The following is a 19250-nucleotide window of genomic DNA, read 5'->3' as shown; positions in this document are numbered from 1 at the left end:
GGGGAGTGCAGGCAATCTTCAATCAATATCAGCGGGGGAGAGCCCGCCGCAAGGTATATATCACTGCTGCATCTCCCAATTCCTTGCAGGCAGCGCTATTCATCAGGCCCAGCCCGGCCAAGGCAAGGGAAAGCAGCAACCCGTATAGTGAGAGGCACTCACCGCCGCAGCCCGCCTGTCAATCGGCAATCCAGATAATGGAGTGCTCCATATTCCACTGCGTCCCAGGGCCGTGCTGCCACCCTGGCCTCAGTTGCAGACCCACAGCCCCACTCGTGCGCAGCCCCGCCCTCAGCTCGCACGCAACCCCTGTCTTCGCACGGCCTCGGAGGGCCGTATCAGGGTGCAGACAGGGTGGGCAACTGTGTCTCCGTAAAAGTGCCCAGTTCACCAGTTAGCCTACCCGGTCCCTCAGCGAGTCAGGGGGCATCTCCGAGCCCAAACACCGCCGAGAGGACACCAGGGAGCAGTAGAAAGGCTGTGATAAGGTTGCGGTGGCTCCAGAGCTTCACGATAGAGTGGCCATCTTGGTGCTCGGCCTGGCCACGCCCCCCAAACTACTCTTTCATAATTGATCACAATGGATGCCTTGAAAATCCAATCCCAAAAGACACCTTTTCCTGGATTTAGGATCAACTACACTTTTTTATAAATTTGGTAAAGGAGGCCAAACTCAAGGCACACATGCAGTTTTGGTAGGAAAACAGGCCCATATATATTAGGGTTTTGCATCACCTTTGCACCATGCAAGGGAAGCAAGGGTGCCGCAAAACCTAAATGAGATTTATCAATCCTCTGCTTGGTTTGATAAATCTAGAGTAATGCAAGGTAGTGCAAATCGCTGCCTTGCCTTACTCTGTAGCAGGGAGGCATGCCATGGTTGGAGTGTGGGTGTTTCCACGCATCCACCCATCCACTCTGACACATTTCCTGATTTAACAACACTGGTTAGCTGGAAATACGTCAGAATGCTATGCCTCCGCACAAGAAGAACAAATATCTTTATTTCGCTTAGTAGTTTCCTCTTTCTGAGTATCCTGCATCCTTCAGCACAATTAGAAAGAGGAAAATGCCTCTGAGGATTGTTTTCGTGAAGGAAGGTATACCTTTCTGCAAAAAAAAACCCTCCTGCAAACAACACAGGCACCCTTGCACCATGGTGCAAGGGTGTCTACGCTGGCGCTAGGCAGCAGTTTGTGCACCAGTGCAGGTAGAGAGCATGAATACACCATATAATGTTAAATACAGTGCATTCCTGCCCTTTCACGCAGTGCAGCAAGTTGGCTTGCTGCGTTGCATGGAATATTGATAAATATGAGCCTATTCATATAGGCAAGACGGCCCTATATTTCACAGAATGGAAATTGCACTGGGAGTTTATCTTCTAATTTCACAACTATTGATGGTGTATATTTATAATGCAGGTTCCGCCCAGATAACTCGAAGGCTACTTTTTGATACAAGGATACTTCACGGAATCTTTAAAATGACCAGCAGTGTTTTTGATAGTATAACAATTCCATTTGCAAGCATCTCCAATCAGCAATAATTCTCACCCAAATAAACACAATATTTCGGGACAAGATTATCACTTCATCCAATGAGTTTGCAGATACAGAATTTTAAGAAGCCACAGGTGTAAAAGGATCTATCTATGCTTTTGTTAACCACACTGTTAAATGCTTTTAATGGAAATATTTTATTTGCAGTTTTATACGCATTCACCAGGCCCAGATAGGGTCTAGGATCACTGTTTGACAATGTATTATTAGCAAAAAATACAGCAACAATAACAAAGTAAACAATTAAAAATTAAAAATATTTAAATGAAAAAGTGGCATCTATAGTACGTGGTAGTAGTTTAAATTTACTAGGAGTAGAAGCTGAATTACAGAGATTGAAACTTTTTAAGTAGTCCTAGAGTTTCCTGGGGAAGGCTTGATTCAAATCAATTCAAAAGCTGAAATATTGTCGATACATTTTAATGAGGGCTTACGGTTTTATGGTATTTATTTTTTGGACATTTCCATCTGTATTTATCCATATTTATTTTTAGCAAATATTTTCTGTAATTATTCAATTTTTATTTTGTATTTTCTGTATAAATGAAGCGGTAATAGGTATTTTTCCACATTTATTTAACTGATAAATGTATGCTCGCATTTAGGTTTCAGCAGCAGACAGTGCAACAGCGTTATCAGAAAACACTTGAATAGTAGAATAGCATAAATAACTGTACACCTGCAATTAATTAAGCTTAATCAGAAAATCTATTGTCTTTTTTAATGTCTCCTACCTCTGAATCTGTGCACCTACTGACCTGGCACTCATGATCGACAGTAGAAAAAAATCATCCAAACAAGGCCTATTTTCCGTATTTTTCTATATTTAAAAATAAATACAGATAGGAAAATGAGTAATTTTTTGTCTGTATTTATCTGCAAAAATGTGTAAAAACTGAAAACTGGGAGCCGTAATTTTAATACAGAATACTAATTTCTTGATATTTCACAGTCTGAATGCAGATTGTAATTTATTTGTTCCTACCTGGGGAACTGTTGGGCCGATGACAGTATGTCCTGTAGCTATGTTACAATACTTACTGTCTGATTCAGTATCGTTTTCCCAATTGAGAACTATTTGTGGAAGGCGTTTGGAATTAAAATTAAGAGTTGAAGCTTGAATTATTTTATGATCCTTCACAATCTTTTACTGAATTGGTAGCTTGGTTTTACAAAGCTGCATTTTCTGCAATATTACATTTAAGGGAGAAGTATACTCATATTTGGGATGTATTATGATACCTTCTCATTTTCAATACTTTATTGTTGCTCTATTTTATCTGTTTGTAATCCTTTTTACGGTGATTGTTTATCAAATGTGCATTGCTGTGTATTGTAATAGCTGGGTGTGTAGAACAATGAAATGATATCCATATGTATTCTCTGGATTGATGTGATGATGTCAATTTTATATGTGATGTATAGATCTTTAGATACAAAAAATGTAAAGTGTATATTTTAATAGTAATGAGATCAAAGATAAAACTAATTGTTTAGTTTGTTGGTTGAAGTAAAAAACATATCGACACCACTCTTGGAGGTACATAAAAGCATAGCTGATGTGATGTACAATGCTATTAAGGCATTCATATGGGGATGTTTGATTATCTTGTTCATGCTACCTGTCTATAATTTGAATATGACACCCCCAGTACTACACAATTGTCAGTCACATGAAAGGCATGCCGGATGGTCTGGTAGTAAACTGAGTAAATTCTGTTTAATTTTCTTGTCTTTGAGTCTTTAAATCGAGTAATGTCTCGATTTTACTGTATATCAGTTCACCTCTGAGTTGCTTCCACATCCATCTTCAAGTTTTCTGTTTTAGTTCTTTGTAACATGTTAGCAAGATTTACAGCAGACTCACTCCTGGGGTTTATCTTTTCTTTTTATAGCTCATCATGGCTACACACTCAACTTTCACCGTGAGAAGGGCGCTGGACATTGCAGACATATCTACAGATCCTGTGAATGAGTGCAGACGCCCACTTCGTTCTAGAGAGCATGTAGAGGCTGGTCTTTGGAAACTGATAAAATATTCAAAACACCCAAGTCATGAGAGAGGACAAGACCGTCCGAGTCATGAGAAAGGGCAAGACCATCAGCCCCATGTTCTACCCAAGCCCTGCCTTAAACAAGGACGCCATAAATCTTCTGAACGTAAGAGTGCCCGTATTTCTCTTCATGGTTCTCCTAGTCCTCCCTCCCCGCATGGCCAACGCTCCTCACATGGTACTCATGGTCATCATTCAAGACATGGCAGCCCTATTGGTAGTACAAGTCCTGAACGTCACCACAGCCGTAGTCGCCATGCCAGCCCCGGTCATCACTCGAGCCCTGGAGATCACTCCAGCCACAGCCGTCACTCAAGCCCCGTCCTTCAAGCCAGCCACAGCCGTCACTCCAGTCCTTGTCCTCCACCCAGCTCTGGTCATCACTTCAGTCGTAGGCGTCAATCCAGCAACAGACCTCACTCAAGTGCTGCCCATCACTCTAGCCATGGTCATCACTCTAGCCCTGGCCATCACTCCACTCAAAGTTCCAGCCCTGGTCATCATTCCAGTCATAGTCGACACTCTAGCCCTTCGTTTTCCACCAGCCCTGGTCATCATTCCAGTCATAGTCGACACTCTAGCCCTTCGCTTTCCACCAGCCCTGGTCATCATTCCAGTCATAGTCGACACTCTAGCCCTTCGCTTTCCACCAGCCCTGGTCACCACTCAAGCCACAGTCGTCACTCTAGTGCTGCCCGTCATTCCAGCCATAGTCGCCACTCCAGCCCTGATCATCACTCGAGTCATAAACGTCACTCTAGTCCGGGTCATCACAAAAGCCGTAGCCGTCACTCAAGCCCTGGCCCTCACTTCAGCCATAGTCATCACTCCAGCCCTAGCCGCCACTCTAGCCCTTGCCTTCCCTCCAGCCCTGGTCATAACGCAAGCCGTAGACGTCATTCTAGCCATAGTCATACCAGTCCTGGACATCACTCCAGCCACAGTCGTCATTCCAGTCATGGTCGTCACTCCAGCCATGATCGTCACTGCAGCCCGGGTCATTCCGAGAGCCCTGGTCACCACTCAAGCATTGGCTACCACTCCAGCCATAGTCATCACTCCAGCCCTAGCCGCCACTCTAGTCCTTGCCTTCCTTCTAGCCCTGGTCATCACGCGAGCCTTAGGCGTCGCTCTAGCCATAGTCATCATACCAGTCCTGGTCATCACTCTAGCCACAGTCGTCATTCCAGTCATGGTCGTCACTCCAGCCATGATCGTCACTGCAGCCCGGGTCATTCCAAGAGCCCTGGTCCTCACTCCAGCCATGGTGACCACACCAAGCATGATCATCAAGAAATTCAAGAGAAACGCTACCACTCTCCAAGTCCAAGCAGACACAGATCTATGCAAGAACATACAGTCCTTTCTGAGAGGATCCATAACTTGGCCCTCACCTGGTGATTTTGGTTTCCTATTGGAGGTAAATACCTGTAGAGTAGGCACTCGAAATAAGTAATGTTCTCATACACCCTGTGGTATTTCGAAAGACATACTTTCATGATTCCTAACTTGGTTGTATATCTAAGGTTTGAAACATGTCGCTTTAAAAGAACAGTCTGATACCCTACAGTTCTATCCATGCTATATGAATACCTGGTTATTACTTTCTTGACAGCTTTTATAATATCACAAATGGTCCACATTGGCAAAACATTACAAGTTGATGCAGTGGTGCTTATGTTAGCTGCTTGTGTGTACACTATTCATTGCAATCAATGCCACCATCTTGCTTTTTAGACATGGCCAAACTCCAGGGGGTCTACCTTGCAGATCCCCACCAAAGCATAAGTGGCAAACGTAGTGAGAGGAGTGTCATTTGATCTTCTTCTAGTTAACTGGAGTCCTTGCAACCCCAAACACCTTCTATAATGTAGATCATCAGCTGCACAAGTTGTGTACTCCTGCTATTTTCTAATTGTCCTCTTTGCTCTGTCCTTCCATGAAAACCCAGGGGCTTATTATCAAGAAACAGCGTTAAAATTATCGCCGCTTTAGCGGCAGAAAACTGCCGCTAAAGCAGCGATAATGGGCTTCATAATATGCCTGTGAGAATTCCCATAGAAGCCCATGTTCTGGTGTCAACATGGGCTTCCATTTGATTTCTCTGCGGCATATTATCAAGCCCATTATCGCCGCTTTAGCAGCAGTTTTCTGCCGCTAAAGCAGCTATAATTTTAACGCAGTTTCTTGATAATATGCCCCCCAATTCCTTTAAAATTACACTTTTTTTCAGCTTACGGACTTTGCCGTCTGTCTCAACCCTTATAAAACTTGGGCTAGTACCAGATTATGATATTTGATGTTTGGAAATTGATGCTTTTAAATATGTTAGTACAATGTTTTGGCTCTATTCTCAATCATATTCATTCTAAGGTCATCGGTGGCCCATGGGATGCAAATTTGGGAGTCCTTAAGAAAAGGCTTTAGAGCTAAAACTGATTAACAATATGCCCATTGTCACCTAGACCTAGAAAGTAAATGGATGTGTAAATCATAAATGGCACATTAGATTTTATGTCCATGGAAAACAATGAGCGTCCATGGATGATACATGTTCGGTCTCGAGTAATCAGGATTTGATTACGTTTTTATTGCAGTTTGATAGGGATTTAAGGGCCCCTGAAAGTTCACCAAGAAGATAATGGATAGACCATAGGTATCCATTGGTTATACATGGTCTAAAGTCACCAGGAATTGACTATATTGTCATTGCATGCTCTTAAGAATGTAAGGGCCTTTTTAAAGCTCACAAAGAAGTTTGTGAAAGAAAGACTTACCATTACCTGCTGCTTTCCTACAGAGATCGTCCCTAAATTGTCTGTCTCATTCTTTCCAGCATGCTGCTACCATCACTCATCTAGGTAGAATCAATTTTGAAAAATGTAAACATAGCAGCATACTGAGAAACTGTTTAGATTCTTCAGTTTATGACACTGTACCTGAAAATGATACAGAGCTAATATACAACAGAGTTATACCAGAAGAGTACTTTGCACGATTGACGAGATAGGGCCATCACCTAGTGCTCTCCAAACCATGGCTTTCAATTTAAAATATTTTTATTAACCTTTCAGGTAGAAGCCAATGCATAATCTAATCCAGGACATGCTCCAGGTACATGTTTTTGATCTAATTTCACCCCCTTAGTACGCTTGCCTTGGTATGCAACCAATGATCATTTCATGTATGGAGTGCCCCAGATATTTAAGCCACACCTGAGCCATCCCACCCAGTGGTGGTTAGAGTTTACATCTTCCATTTTTCCCAAACTTCTGCAAACTTCTTGTGACAACCTTTGATTTAACAAAGTTCATGGAAGGATGCATGTGTTGGATCCATGTATCTTTCCTTCCTCTTTAACTGTTCATCTAGGTTTGCTTGGCCGTCTAGGATCACTCTCCGTGGGTCATTGAGGGTTTTTGAACTCTGGTCTTAATCACTCGCCCATGTTTTGCTATTCATTTATGATTCCTACAAATGTTTCAGCAGTTAAAGTAGAATTTATAGAATGTTTATGTAAATGCAAAAAAGCTGTGAAAATGCTCAGATGGAAAGTTGATGTGTAATAAATCTACCATAATATAGCCTAAAATCACTTAAGCCTTATTTAGATATGGTGTGGCCTGCCAGACCATCAGGTCAGGGAAGGTGTTGGTCTCCACTCCCCTGGTGGAAAACTATCCGCCACATTATAAGATCTCTTCCTTCTGAGCATTCACTGGTGCACCAGGTGTAGTGAAGGAAGAGAAGTGTGCCAAGTGAATGCCTGAGTTTTTTGGCCCTGCTCAGCATACCTTTTTTGTTTTAGTGAAGCAAACTCTAAAAGCAGGAGTTTGTTTTACTAAAATAAACAAGCATTGGCATAGCTAATAGGTCTCGCCTTTGGGACCTTATAAGTGTTTAGCCATGCAACAGTTGCATAACTAAATACTCATAAGGTCCCAAAAGCGAGACCTATTGGCTATGCCAAGCGGCCGTGCGGCCGCGAAAGTGAAAGTAATCGCGGTAAAGCGCGGCGCGCGCGCCCGCGCAAGTGCACTGTAGCTCTAGGCTGGCCTGGTAGCACTTTTTGGAGCCCTCTCAATAAGTCTCGCCAGACCAGCGCATGCGCTGGGTCAGGCGAGACCTAATAAGCAATGGTCCTAACATGCAAGGAGTTTAGTGACCACACCGTCATCCGCTTCAGTCAACACGCATACACAGACGTCACCCAAAGATTACACTGACACTTTATTTGTGGGTGAAGAACTGCTGCAGGTTTATTTCATACAACACAGTATGATAATAAAATTGGGTTATCTTACGGACAATCCAGGGCAGGCAGCCCCTTGCTGCTCCGCCCGCCTGGTGAGCCCGCACACACGGTGGGTCGATGCCCGGCAGTGTGGCACATAATTATTTACAGATCATCCACTGGGTCACGTGATCTGTCTCCTACTCCCGCCCCTTCCGACAGGGGCGGAGCGTGTTGTGGCACACCCCCGGTTGGTCAGGCCCCCCAACCGCCCGAAGGACTAACGGGGCGCCGTCGCGGTCTTCCCAGAACCCCCTTCGGCTCCTGGACCTTGGCTCGGGCACCCTTACTGTGCCGGACAGGGGTACCCTTACTGTACCGCCTGTCGCAGAGGTACCCTTACTGTACCCGTCTGCATCCAGATCGCCCTGTAACTCCGCCTGCAACGCAAAAAAGAAAACATTAAAACATTCCAATAACGCGCTGTGCCTGACACGTGGGGTAAGTGGAAAGGGTGGGATAACGCGTGTCCCGGCTGGAGCGGCGCGCAGGGAACAGAGGAGGAACTGGGCGAGAGGGCCTCCTAAGTAGGGGGGCAAGCCGCGCCCCCCGCCCCCAACGGCCCGCCTCCAGCTCCACACTATAGGGGGTCATAACCCTAGTGGGCGTAGCCTCGCGCGCGAGGCAGCAAGGGGGAAGGCTCCGACGGGCGGCCACTAGAGTGCTGCCCTGCTGATGTCCCACTGCTTGGGACGCGGGCAGCGGCATAGTGACCACACCGTCATCCGCTTCAGTCAACACGCATACACAGACGTCACCCAAAGATTACACTGACACTTTATTTGTGGGTGAAGAACTGCTGCAGGTTTATTTCATACAACACAGTATGATAATAAAATTGGGTTATCTTACGGGCGATCCAGGGCAGGCAGCCCCTTGCTGCTCCGCCCGCCTGGTGAGCCCGCACACACGGTGGGTCGATGCCCGGCAGTGTGGCACATAATTATTTACAGATCATCCACTGGGTCACGTGATCTGTCTCCTACTCCCGCCCCTTCCGACAGGGGCGGAGCGTGTTGTGGCACACCCCCGGTTGGTCAGGCCCCCCAACCGCCCGAAGGACTAACGGGGCGCCGTCGCGGTCTTCCCAGAACCCCCTTCGGCTCCTGGACCTTGGCTCGGGCACCCTTACTGTGCCGGACAGGGGTACCCTTACTGTACCGCCTGTCGCAGAGGTACCCTTACTGTACCCGTCTGCATCCAGATCGCCCTGTAACTCCGCCACAGCTCTGGGGAGGCTACCGTCGCTGCCAGAGCCCCCCTCTCCTAACAAGTGTTACTGATGTCCCTTGCTAGCCAGTGCCTCTTGTACGTCAAGCAGGAACATGTCCATCCCTACCCTGGACAGGTGCACCCCGTCAGCCTCATAATACCCCTCAACCTTCTCCTGGATCAAAGCATGTCTGATGAAGCCCATGCCCCTGCGCTCCATGAATTTCTGCATGGACCTATTAAGCCTCCTACGGGACCGCTCTACCGCCGCCGGGGACCTAGCCCCTCTCCAAACCCTGCGGGGGACGATTTCAGACCACCAGACCTCGCATGACCCCCCGGCTTGGCTAATGGCCTGCAAGTCAGTTTGCATCGACAGGAGCAGAGCCCTCCTCCCCCTGGCAACCAGGTCATTACCCCCCAAGTGCAAGATGATAACAGAGGGCAGGACCCCTACAACTGCCAGGCGCTGCTCAATTGTGCCGCGGGCTTCACTCCATTTCATGCCCGGGGAACCCAACCACACAAGCTGTGTAGTAGCAAAGTTCTGCGACCAGTTCCTGTGTGCTGCCCAGCGTTCCAGCCTCGTGATGTAGGAATGGCCTACCAACCAGACCTGGGGACCTGTCAATAAAGCGATGAGACGGCTTTTAGGTCATCGTATCTTTATTACACACACAAAAAACGACACGTTCATCATAATGGACCAAAAAACCCGGGGCGGGAACAAAGATCAGGGCTGCACCACAGCATTACGGACGGACATACTTCTTAAAACAGTCCGATTCCCAGCGGCCCACCCCTTTTACTCCTTCCGGGCCCAGGCCGGCTTTGGCCGCAGAAGTAGCAGCACCAATCCTAAAGGAGTGCGAGGAGAACCTGCGCCCGCACCCCGCTAGACCGGCTCTAGCCAGCGAAGCTCCCAGTAGACGCTCGAACTGAAATTTGGTAAGGGGGGATCCGTCCGCATGAACCAGAAAGGGACCAGGAGATACTGGACGCAGAGCCAGGTATTCCCTGACCAAGTGAACCGGGCAGTACCTGTTGTCCCCTAGGGTCTGTAACACCACCGTCTTCCCCCTCCCCGCCTGGTCTGTTTTTGATCTGCGAATCCGTAGCTCCAGTGCTGTATTGAGGGTCACATCCGCAATCCCCAGCGCGCAATCAGACAGGTCTTCCCTAGATTTTGAGGAGGAGGAACTGGGCGAGAGGGCCTCCTAAGTAGGGGGGCAAGCCGCGCCCCCCGCCCCCAACGGCCCGCCTCCAGCTCCACACTATTGGGGGTCATAACCCTAGTGGGCGTAGCCTCGCGCGCGAGGCAGCAAGGGGAAAGGCTCCGACGGGCGGCCACTAGAGTGCTGCCCTGCTGATGTCCCACTGCTTGGGACGCGGGCAGCGGCATTCTCACTCTGCATGGGAGCCCCTGTGAATTTTCCTTGCCTATGTCAGCCTTGGGCAGAGAAAATGAGTGATTGTTACCCAACCCTGAATATGGCAGGGCGATCGTCACTGAAACTGGTGGCCCAATGACAGGCGGGCCATCAGGTGAAGGGTCAAATCAACAGGGCCGGCATGGGAACACAAACCAGCCCTGGAAATGTTGCTGGACCGGTCCCTGGGAGGAAGGGTGATAGTGAGAAGCAGATCTGCTGCCGCTTTTGTTACAGGGGGCCGCTGGAAAACTGCCCCCACCCTTCCTGCCCACGGGAAAACGCCCAGTGCAGTGGCGTAACAAAGAAAGCCCCCCGCAGCCCCGCAGTGCAGTACTCTGGCCCGAGAGCTCTTCCGTGTCTCCGGAGGGGGCCCCCTGTACTTTGCCATAGGGCCCCCTCACGTTTCGTTACGCCAGTCCTGCCCTTCAACTCAAGTAATGGCGAGCCGAATTGAAACTCTGCTGTCTCAAATCTCAAATTCTGACATGTAAATGGAGGGGCCTGCGAGTTTGTCGGGCAGACCCCTCTATGAATTCCAATGTTGCCCCTCCAAATGTCCCTTCAATGATCGAGCAAAAATTCAAGTGAACTTTGTTGGACAGGGTGCACTGCAGATTGCCATTGATTTAAAGGAAAGTGCAGAGTGCTATGCGTATTCCCCATTTTGATGGTTTGTAGAAGACAGTACCGAACTAAATGTAATGACTCTGTTCCACCTCAGAGGTAAGCACGTCTATGAGCAATGCTACATGGCGATTGTGGCGGAAACTACCCACTTTAGGACGCTCACTCGCTGCTCCTTCATTCAGTGCTGGGGGTACACACTAGTAAATTCGACATGTTCTCATTCTTGATGGAGCAGGCAATTGCGTGAATCATTGCTTCGCTGACTCTGAGTAGATGAATGAATGAATAAGCGGTCTATAACGTGCACAGCTACTCAGTGGACTGTCCGGGCACTAAGTCTGCAGAGTAATACCCCCATGCCGCCCTTCTAACGCGATGCAGAGTGAATGGTCTGCAGGGCTTTCCTGAACTATAGCCCGCAGTGAGAGGGGCAGCAAATTCCACTGTTGACAAGATGACAGTCCTGAGTTCACCCCATAGCTGATAGAGTGGGAATTCCCAAGAGCAGGAGGCTGGTGCAATGTATTGACTTCTGCTTACCCTGGTCCTTTGTGGAGTGCGGTTTCTCAGGGTTGGGCTTCAATGCATGTGTTTGTTGTGTATACCTCAGGCAGCTCTTAATGCAGAGCTTCTTTGGCTGTGGGTAGATACCGTGTCAAGGGCAATGTCTAAGATGATTGGCTTGGTAACTGTTCACGTTTACTGCTCACTCTGGTCCTTTGAGGCGGCAGAGGAGCACCTTACAAGGATCAGACGCGCGTAGACCGCCGCCATCTGACTCTGCACGAGGACTCTCTAGCATAACGGCAGGGGGCCAGGACGTTTTAGGCTGATTTCAAGGGTCTGGGCAGCAACTTTAATGAGAGAAGGAGAGGTTCTGATTGTGAATAGAATGCCATCCCCAAGAAAAGTGAGTGTTGGTTTGTGAGAAAGAACCACAAAGCGAGATTGAAGCCAAGAGACAGAGTCAGAGACAAGCAGGAATCAGAAGGCCGGTACGGGGCATTGAACAGGCTAGAATATCTAACTATGGAGCAGGTAGAAAGTACAAGAAACAGGCCTTATGAGTTCAGAACATACCCTGCTCAAGGAAAACTCTGAGCCTACCGCTGCACAAAATGGGAAAGTAAGCCCTCAGTGAAAATTAAGAAATTTGGCAGGCAGTTCAGAGCCTCAGGCTGAGCATTGTAAGGGGATCCATTCTGTCACCATGTGCCATATCTCCTGGAAAGTCATTCCCTGGGTTTTACATTTGCCTGTGCAGAGGAAGCGTATTATTGCGACTCCCGCCGTGCATCTCTGGTGCCTGCATGCACCTCTGCCAGTACACCCTGCGGCTTTAAAGGAAGAGCTGCCGCGTGTTGCAGAGGTTGCTTCAAAACCATGGATGATGATCGATGGTATAACTATCAAAAGGTATATCGCTTGCATTGTCTGTCTGTGTACCAGGGAGTAGGCCACTGGCTTCAGAAGATTGGACACTGGCACCCTAATGGGTCTTGAGGATGACTTCCAGTTGTCGGGAGGTGTCATCTCTGTGGGAATAATCATTATCTTTCTGTCTAGGATTGCAGGGCACATGAATCTGCAGCAGGGGTGTGTGACTATCATTCAGTGCACATCAGTGAACAAACAAGACTAGAAAATAGTTGGGTTGCAGCAATTAGGAACGTAGAGTAACGGCTCAGCATCCAACAGCAGGTGCGTTCAGAAGAGGAGCTCTGACCTGCAGATATTCGAGGCTAGAGCAGATTGGCAACTAATGAACTGTTAATTAACAGCAAGCCTAGCTTGATTCCTGGGCATGTAGAGACTTCTGAAGAAAGGGATCAATGTTCCCCTACCACCAGTGCTTAATTTGAGCTGGTGTTTTCCGGTGCTCAGCAACAGTACTCAATTGTCAACACCGGCACTTGTGACAGTCTGCCACAAGGTGGCACTGTCTGGCTAATCTAGAGATGACCACAAAAAACGGTTCATTTTTAATTCTATTTACATTCTAAATGACTATTACTGGCTGCCCAAGCATTGTTATAGCTTTAGGGGCCTGGAATAATCCAAATTGTCACACTTGTAGAAGTGTGATGGCTAGTAGTTGTGTTGTTATAATCATTGACAGCATGGCTGGGGCAATGTTTGGTGCAAGCTGAAGTGGCCTCCTGACAAAAGGCCTGGCACTTATGCGTTTTACAAATTAAGCACTGTCTACCACCCACTGGTATTCCAGCAATCCAGAGGTCAACGGGAAATAGACCTCTATGGTTACAAGAGACACGTAAAAATCTGGGATTGTAGATAAGTTATGTAAAAACCCTAAATCCTTAGCTTTCAATAATACCACTCATTCAAAAAGAACTGTCTTCCTCTGATTTGCCATAAGCCCCCTAGTAATGGCAAAATTACGTAGGACATAAATGCCAACGCTCTTGCTTGAGTCGGAAGACCCCCAATTTGTTAAGCAAAAAACAGGACTTTATTGTACCATTCTCCCATATCACTGCCAGTTAATGGGACAGGAAATTCCTCTGTTTTTCCACTCCCTCTTATCTGTTTCCAAGTGTTGGCACGTAGGGCATTGTTACCTGTTACACTGATTCATGTATTAACCGTCACTTTCTCTGATGTATCATCGTCCCTCCCAGCAGCACCCATGTATGTAAAAAGAAGGCCTGATCACTCCCCTAGTCAAGAAATCTGACTTGATTCAACCAACATGATGAAATATAGGTCCACGATCCTACTCTATCCAATTTAAAAGCTGACAGTGAGGGACCTCTCATTTGGCTCACCACAGGCTTGCAAGATTCCTAGAAATACCAAGGTCCTGGATGTATTGCAGGTTACCTTTTTTCCACACTATAGTGTGGAACCCATCTTATTGGCCAATCTGGATGAGTTGCATGCCTCAGGGACAAACACCCCCCTGTTGGACTTCTGCTTTTGGTTTTCTGCTTTCAGATTGGTACTCTGATCAGCTGTCTTGGCAGTGGACCTAACAGACTCTGACATTTAAATGTTTAGGTCCTTCTTGAGCACCCTCACTTGGGCGGTCTTTATGGCACTATTTCATTCAGATGTGCGATTTGTGTAGGGTTGGCCATTTCACCCATACTCTTCAATCTATATGTGGAACCATTGAGATTTACTTTCCTCATTGGGCTGAAAATACTCATGGGAACAGTCCAGCCCGAACTGCCAAGCCATGTCTTCCCTGGACTGGAAACAAGCATCCTGGGACCGGTTTCGGGCTAACAGCCCTCTTCAACCAGGCTAGCTTGAATCCAGTGGCAAAGTGAGCAAGGGACCCACATCTGGGAATAACCTGCCAACTTAGGGCAAACAAAGCAAACACAAGGAGATGATGGACGGAGTGCTGAAACTTTTCAAACACTCACCCCCAGTCACAGATCTGGGTTGAATCCATCATCATTCTTTAGCTCACTTTACCACCCCAGTTCAGACACAGCTATATACAAATCAGTCTTGACCCTGTACCTCTTGGGAGCAGTCCAGCCCAAACTGCCAAGCCATGTCTTACCCGGGCCAAAAGCAAGCATCCTGGGACCGGTTTCTGGCTAACAGCCCTCTTCAGCCAGGCTAGCTTGAATTCAGTTGCAAAGTGCGCAAGGGACCCACGTCTGGGCATACCCTGCCAACTTAGGGCGAATAAAGCAAACACAAGGTGGTGATGGACGGAGTGCTGAAACTTTTCAAACACTCACCCCCAGTCACAGATCTGGGTTGAATCCAACATCATTCTTTAGCTCACTTTGCCACCCCAGTTCAGACACAGCTATATGCAAATCAGTCTTGACCCTGTGCCTCATGGGAACAGTCCAGCTCTGGACCGGAAACAAGCATCCTGGGACCGGTTTCGGGCTAACAACCTTCTTCAGCCAGGCTAGCTTGAATCCAGTGGCAAAGTGAGCAAGGGACCCACGTCTGGGCATACCTTGCCAACTTAGGGCGAACAAAGCAAACACAAGGAGATGATGGACGGAGTGCTGAAACTTTTCAGATACTCACCCCAAGTCACAGAGCTGGGTTGAATCCATCATCATTCTTTAGCTCACTTTGCCACCCCATTTCAGACACAGCTATATGCAAATCAGCCTTGACCCTGTGCATCATGGGAACAGTCCAGCCCAAGCTGCCAAGTCATGTCTTCCCTGGACCGGAAACAAGCATCCTGGGACCAGTTTCAGGCTAACAGCCCTCTTCAGCCAGGCTAGCTTGAATCCATTGGCAAAGTGAGCAAGGGACCCACGTCTGGGCATACCCTGCCAACTTAGGGCGAACAAAGCAAACACAAGGAGATGATGGATGGAGTGCTGAAACATTTCAAACACTCACCCCCAGTCACAGATCTGGGTTGAATCCATCATCATTCTTTAGCCCACTTTGCCACCCCAGTTTAGAGTTTAGACACAGCTATATGCAAATCAGTCTTGACCCTGTGCCTTATGGGAACAGTACAGCCTGAACTGCCAAGCCATGTCTTCCCTGGACCAGAAGCAAGCATCCTGGGACCGGTTTCGGGCCAACAGCCCTCTTCAGCCAGGCTAACTTGAATCCATTGGCAAAGTGAGCAAGTGTCCCACGTCTGGGCATACCCTGCCAACATAGGTGAACAAAGCAAACACAAGGAGATGATAGATGGAGTGCTGAAACTTTTCAAACACTCACCCCCAGTCACAGATCTGGGTTGAATCCATCATCATTCTTTAGCTCACTTTGCCACCCCAGTTTAGACACAGCTTTCTGCAAATCAGTCTTGACCCTGTGCCTCATAGGAACAGTCCAGCCCGAACTGCCAAGCCATGTCTTCCCTGGACCGGTAACCAGCATCCTGGGACCGGTTTCGGGCTAACAGCCCTCTTCAGCCAGGCTAGCTTGAATCCAGTGGCAAAGTGAGCAAGGGACCCACGTCTGGGCATACCCTGCCAACTTAGGGCGAACAAAGCAAACACAAGGAGATCCATTAATTGTTGTTTTTGCATTTGTCACCCCGAGTGGGACGGGTATGCCCAGACGTGGGTCCCGTGCTCTCAATGCCACCTGTCCCAGGATGCTTGTTTCCAGTCTAGGGAGGACCTGGCTTGGCAGTTCGGGCTGGACTGATCCCATGAGGCACAGGGTCAAGACTGATATGCATATGGCTGGGTTCAAACTGGAATGGCATGGTGTGCATAAAAGCAATGGATTTAGGCCCAGATCTCTGTACTGGGGTGAATGTATGAGATTGTTTTGCATTCTGTCCATCAACTGTTGTTTTTACATTTGTCACCCCGAGTGGGATGGGTATGCCCAGACGTGTGTCCCGTGCTCTCCATGCGACTGGAATCAAGCTATCCTAGCTGAAGAGGGGTGTAACCCCAAAACCGGTCCTAGGATGCTTGTTTCCAGTCCATGGAGGACCTGGCTTGGCAGTTCGGGCTGGACTGTTCCCATGAGGCACAGGGTGAAGACCGATTTGCATATGGCTGGGTTCAAACTGGAATGGCATGGTGAGCAAAAAAATGATCGATTTAGGCCCAGATCTCTGTACTGGGGTGAATGTATGACATTGTGCTGCATTCTGTCCATCAACTGTTTTTTTGCATTTGTCACCCCAAGTGGGACAGGTATGCTCAGACATGGGTCCCGTGCTCTCCATGCCACTGGAATCAAGCTATCCTGGTTGAAGAGAGGTGAAACCTTGAAATCGGTCCTAGGATGCTTGTTTCCAGCCCAGGGAGGACCTGGCTTGGCAGTTCCGGCTGGACTGTTCCCATGAAGCACAGTGTCAAGACTGATTTGTATATGGCTGGGTTCAAACTGGAATGGCATGGTGAGCAAAAAAATGATGAATTTAGGCCCAGATCTCTGTATAGGGGTGAATGTATGACATTGTTCTGCATTCTGTCCATCAACTGTTGTTTTGCATTTACGGTTGGGGGCTGCCAATTTGAAGATGAATGAAAACAAAGATGTAGGTCTTGATCACTGGTGGTGAAGTGGATAGTGAGATTTGGCTACTCAAATGGGGCTCACACAATCAGTTCTTCCAGCAGATAAAAGGTTGTGCTATCACTTATGAAGTTGACCAGTATTTAGAAGCATATACCAACAAGCATTTGCAATGCAATAGGGTCTCGCATTTGCGAGAGTTTGAGCTATTGGCTTTGCAAATGACAATGCATTTTTTTGTGTGTTTTGAAAACCTGCGATCGCGCACTTTGTACTTATAGTCCTTGCTTACAAGATACAAGGCTTGCAATAACTGCGCCTCTTTTACTGCCAGCCTTGCTTCTCATAAGCAAGGACTAGAAGTACAAAGTGCGTGTTTACGCACCGCTTGCAGCTTTTCAAAACACAGAAATAAAAGGCATTGTCATTTACAATGCCAATAGCTCAAACTCTCGCAAATGCGAAATCTTTAGTTATCTAATGCACGAAGTGAGCCACTTTTATTTTGGTGCCGGGACTATTTTCTGCCCCTGTCTGCCCCTGGTTACATTAAAGAACATTATTTTTGAAATGAAGAATTGCTCCATAAAAGTTAGCTGCAACCGCTGCTGCAGAACATATGTACAGTGACGCCGGAAGTGTTTCTGTTCAACTATCAGAACCGGAACTCCTGAAGTGTAGGAGTTTTATTGCGGGTGCCCGTCCTGAACAGATTTCCAGATCCGGGATGGCACTTTTAAAAACATCCCTGAATGGGCGCTACGTTATTAGGCGGACGCAGCTGCAAACTCTGCATCTCCGATGTGCGAGTTTCTAATCGAACACCTCACACGTCGAGACAAATTGACCCGTGCGCTCTCAGCAGGGAGTTTTAGAGTGAGGTTTCACAGCTCTGATGTCATTCGTAAAAAAAACTACGACCCAAGCTGTGCTGTCCTTGAAGCGTCACGGGGGTTCAACGGCATTGTAAATAGGTTTACGGAATGACCTCAAATATGACTTGCGTCACAAACACCTCAGTTTTGTTAGAATTCGATTGAAAGAGTTAGTCTTCATGCGGTTGGTAATGCTAACTTTGAAGGCCGAGGTGAAAAAGCAGCTGTAAGAGTCGCTAATAAGCATTTGATTATAAAAAAGTTACAATTAAATAAAAAAGGCACAATTTTGCAACAGCCTATCAGTATGTCAGATGCATATGACATTTCGAAACCAGTTATCTCTGCTAACACTTGTGGCGCCCTCCTACACCTTAATAGAGTGTATAGATGTCCAGTGGAGTAAACATCAGTGAGTAATTACATTGTGGACCCTTTTTTGCCTACCGTATATTGCGATGGGGCTTGACCTATGAACCCAACGGCGCCTCGGGCTGTTTCCTTCTTTTTAAAATTTAAATCTGCTTTACACAAACACCGCTCACATCACTTCCCACATACACATGTGACGCTATGAATAATCACCACTATACTAGTCAAGTTTGTCTGGCTGCCATCCATGATTATAACTGGACAACGACCTGGTGCAAGACACTGCATTCTGCTGCATTAAGACAGCTTTTGGAAAAATGCTTGTTTAATTTACCTGTTCTTTCCTTGTCAGACGTCACCCTGCCTCCGTCGACTTTGAGATCATGGCATACGGGATCTCCATCTGTGTCGTAGTTTCTTCTTTGTCTGTATGGCCGTACGGGAAATTTGGAGGACGTGGGCGGAGGCCAAGGGGTGTAGGAATGAATCTCAGCGGGGACATCAGTTTAAGTTCAAGGGAAGAGGCCAGGGAGTGGGGCCATAAGGAATCACTTTCGGGCAGCGAGCTATAAAGCAACAGAATGCCCCGGAGGGGAAGGGTTTCGGCGCGGTCGGTCCCAGAGCTATTAAGACCCATCCCGGAGGGAAAAGGGATGGCACTGGATCATAAATTTCCCGGCTTTGATCAGGGGGAACGGATGGGGCGTGCGTGCGCGTGTCAGTGTGTAAGGGGGAGGGGGCGGGCTGGCAGTCAGAGGACGTTCATGCTTTCAGGCCACAGCCAAATTGTTCTCTGAAACATCCTTCTGTTGCCCTTGTGTTGCTGAACCTGTGATGTGACCTTGTTGCTTTTCGTTTCCTCGGAGCTGCAC

The 19250-nt window shown here is 47.6% G+C and overlaps 1 long non-coding RNA gene across 1 annotated transcript in view; it reads left to right on the top strand.

Annotated features, from left to right (window-relative positions):
- The first annotated feature begins 4720 nt into the window (after positions 1-4720).
- Positions 4721-19250, top strand: part of LOC146867988 (uncharacterized) — a 31553-nt gene continuing 17023 nt past the window's right edge. The window contains exon 1 of the long non-coding RNA XR_014966165.1: positions 4721-5036. This is a non-coding gene — a long non-coding RNA (uncharacterized LOC146867988). The remainder of the gene's footprint in view (positions 5037-19250) is intronic.

Source organism: Triturus cristatus, chromosome 1_2, assembly GCF_964204655.1.
Source record: "Triturus cristatus chromosome 1_2, aTriCri1.1, whole genome shotgun sequence".
Lineage (NCBI taxonomy): Eukaryota > Metazoa > Chordata > Amphibia > Caudata > Salamandridae > Triturus > Triturus cristatus.
The sequence above is the reverse complement of the archived record's forward strand: the minus strand, read 5'-3'. Positions and strand labels throughout refer to the sequence as shown.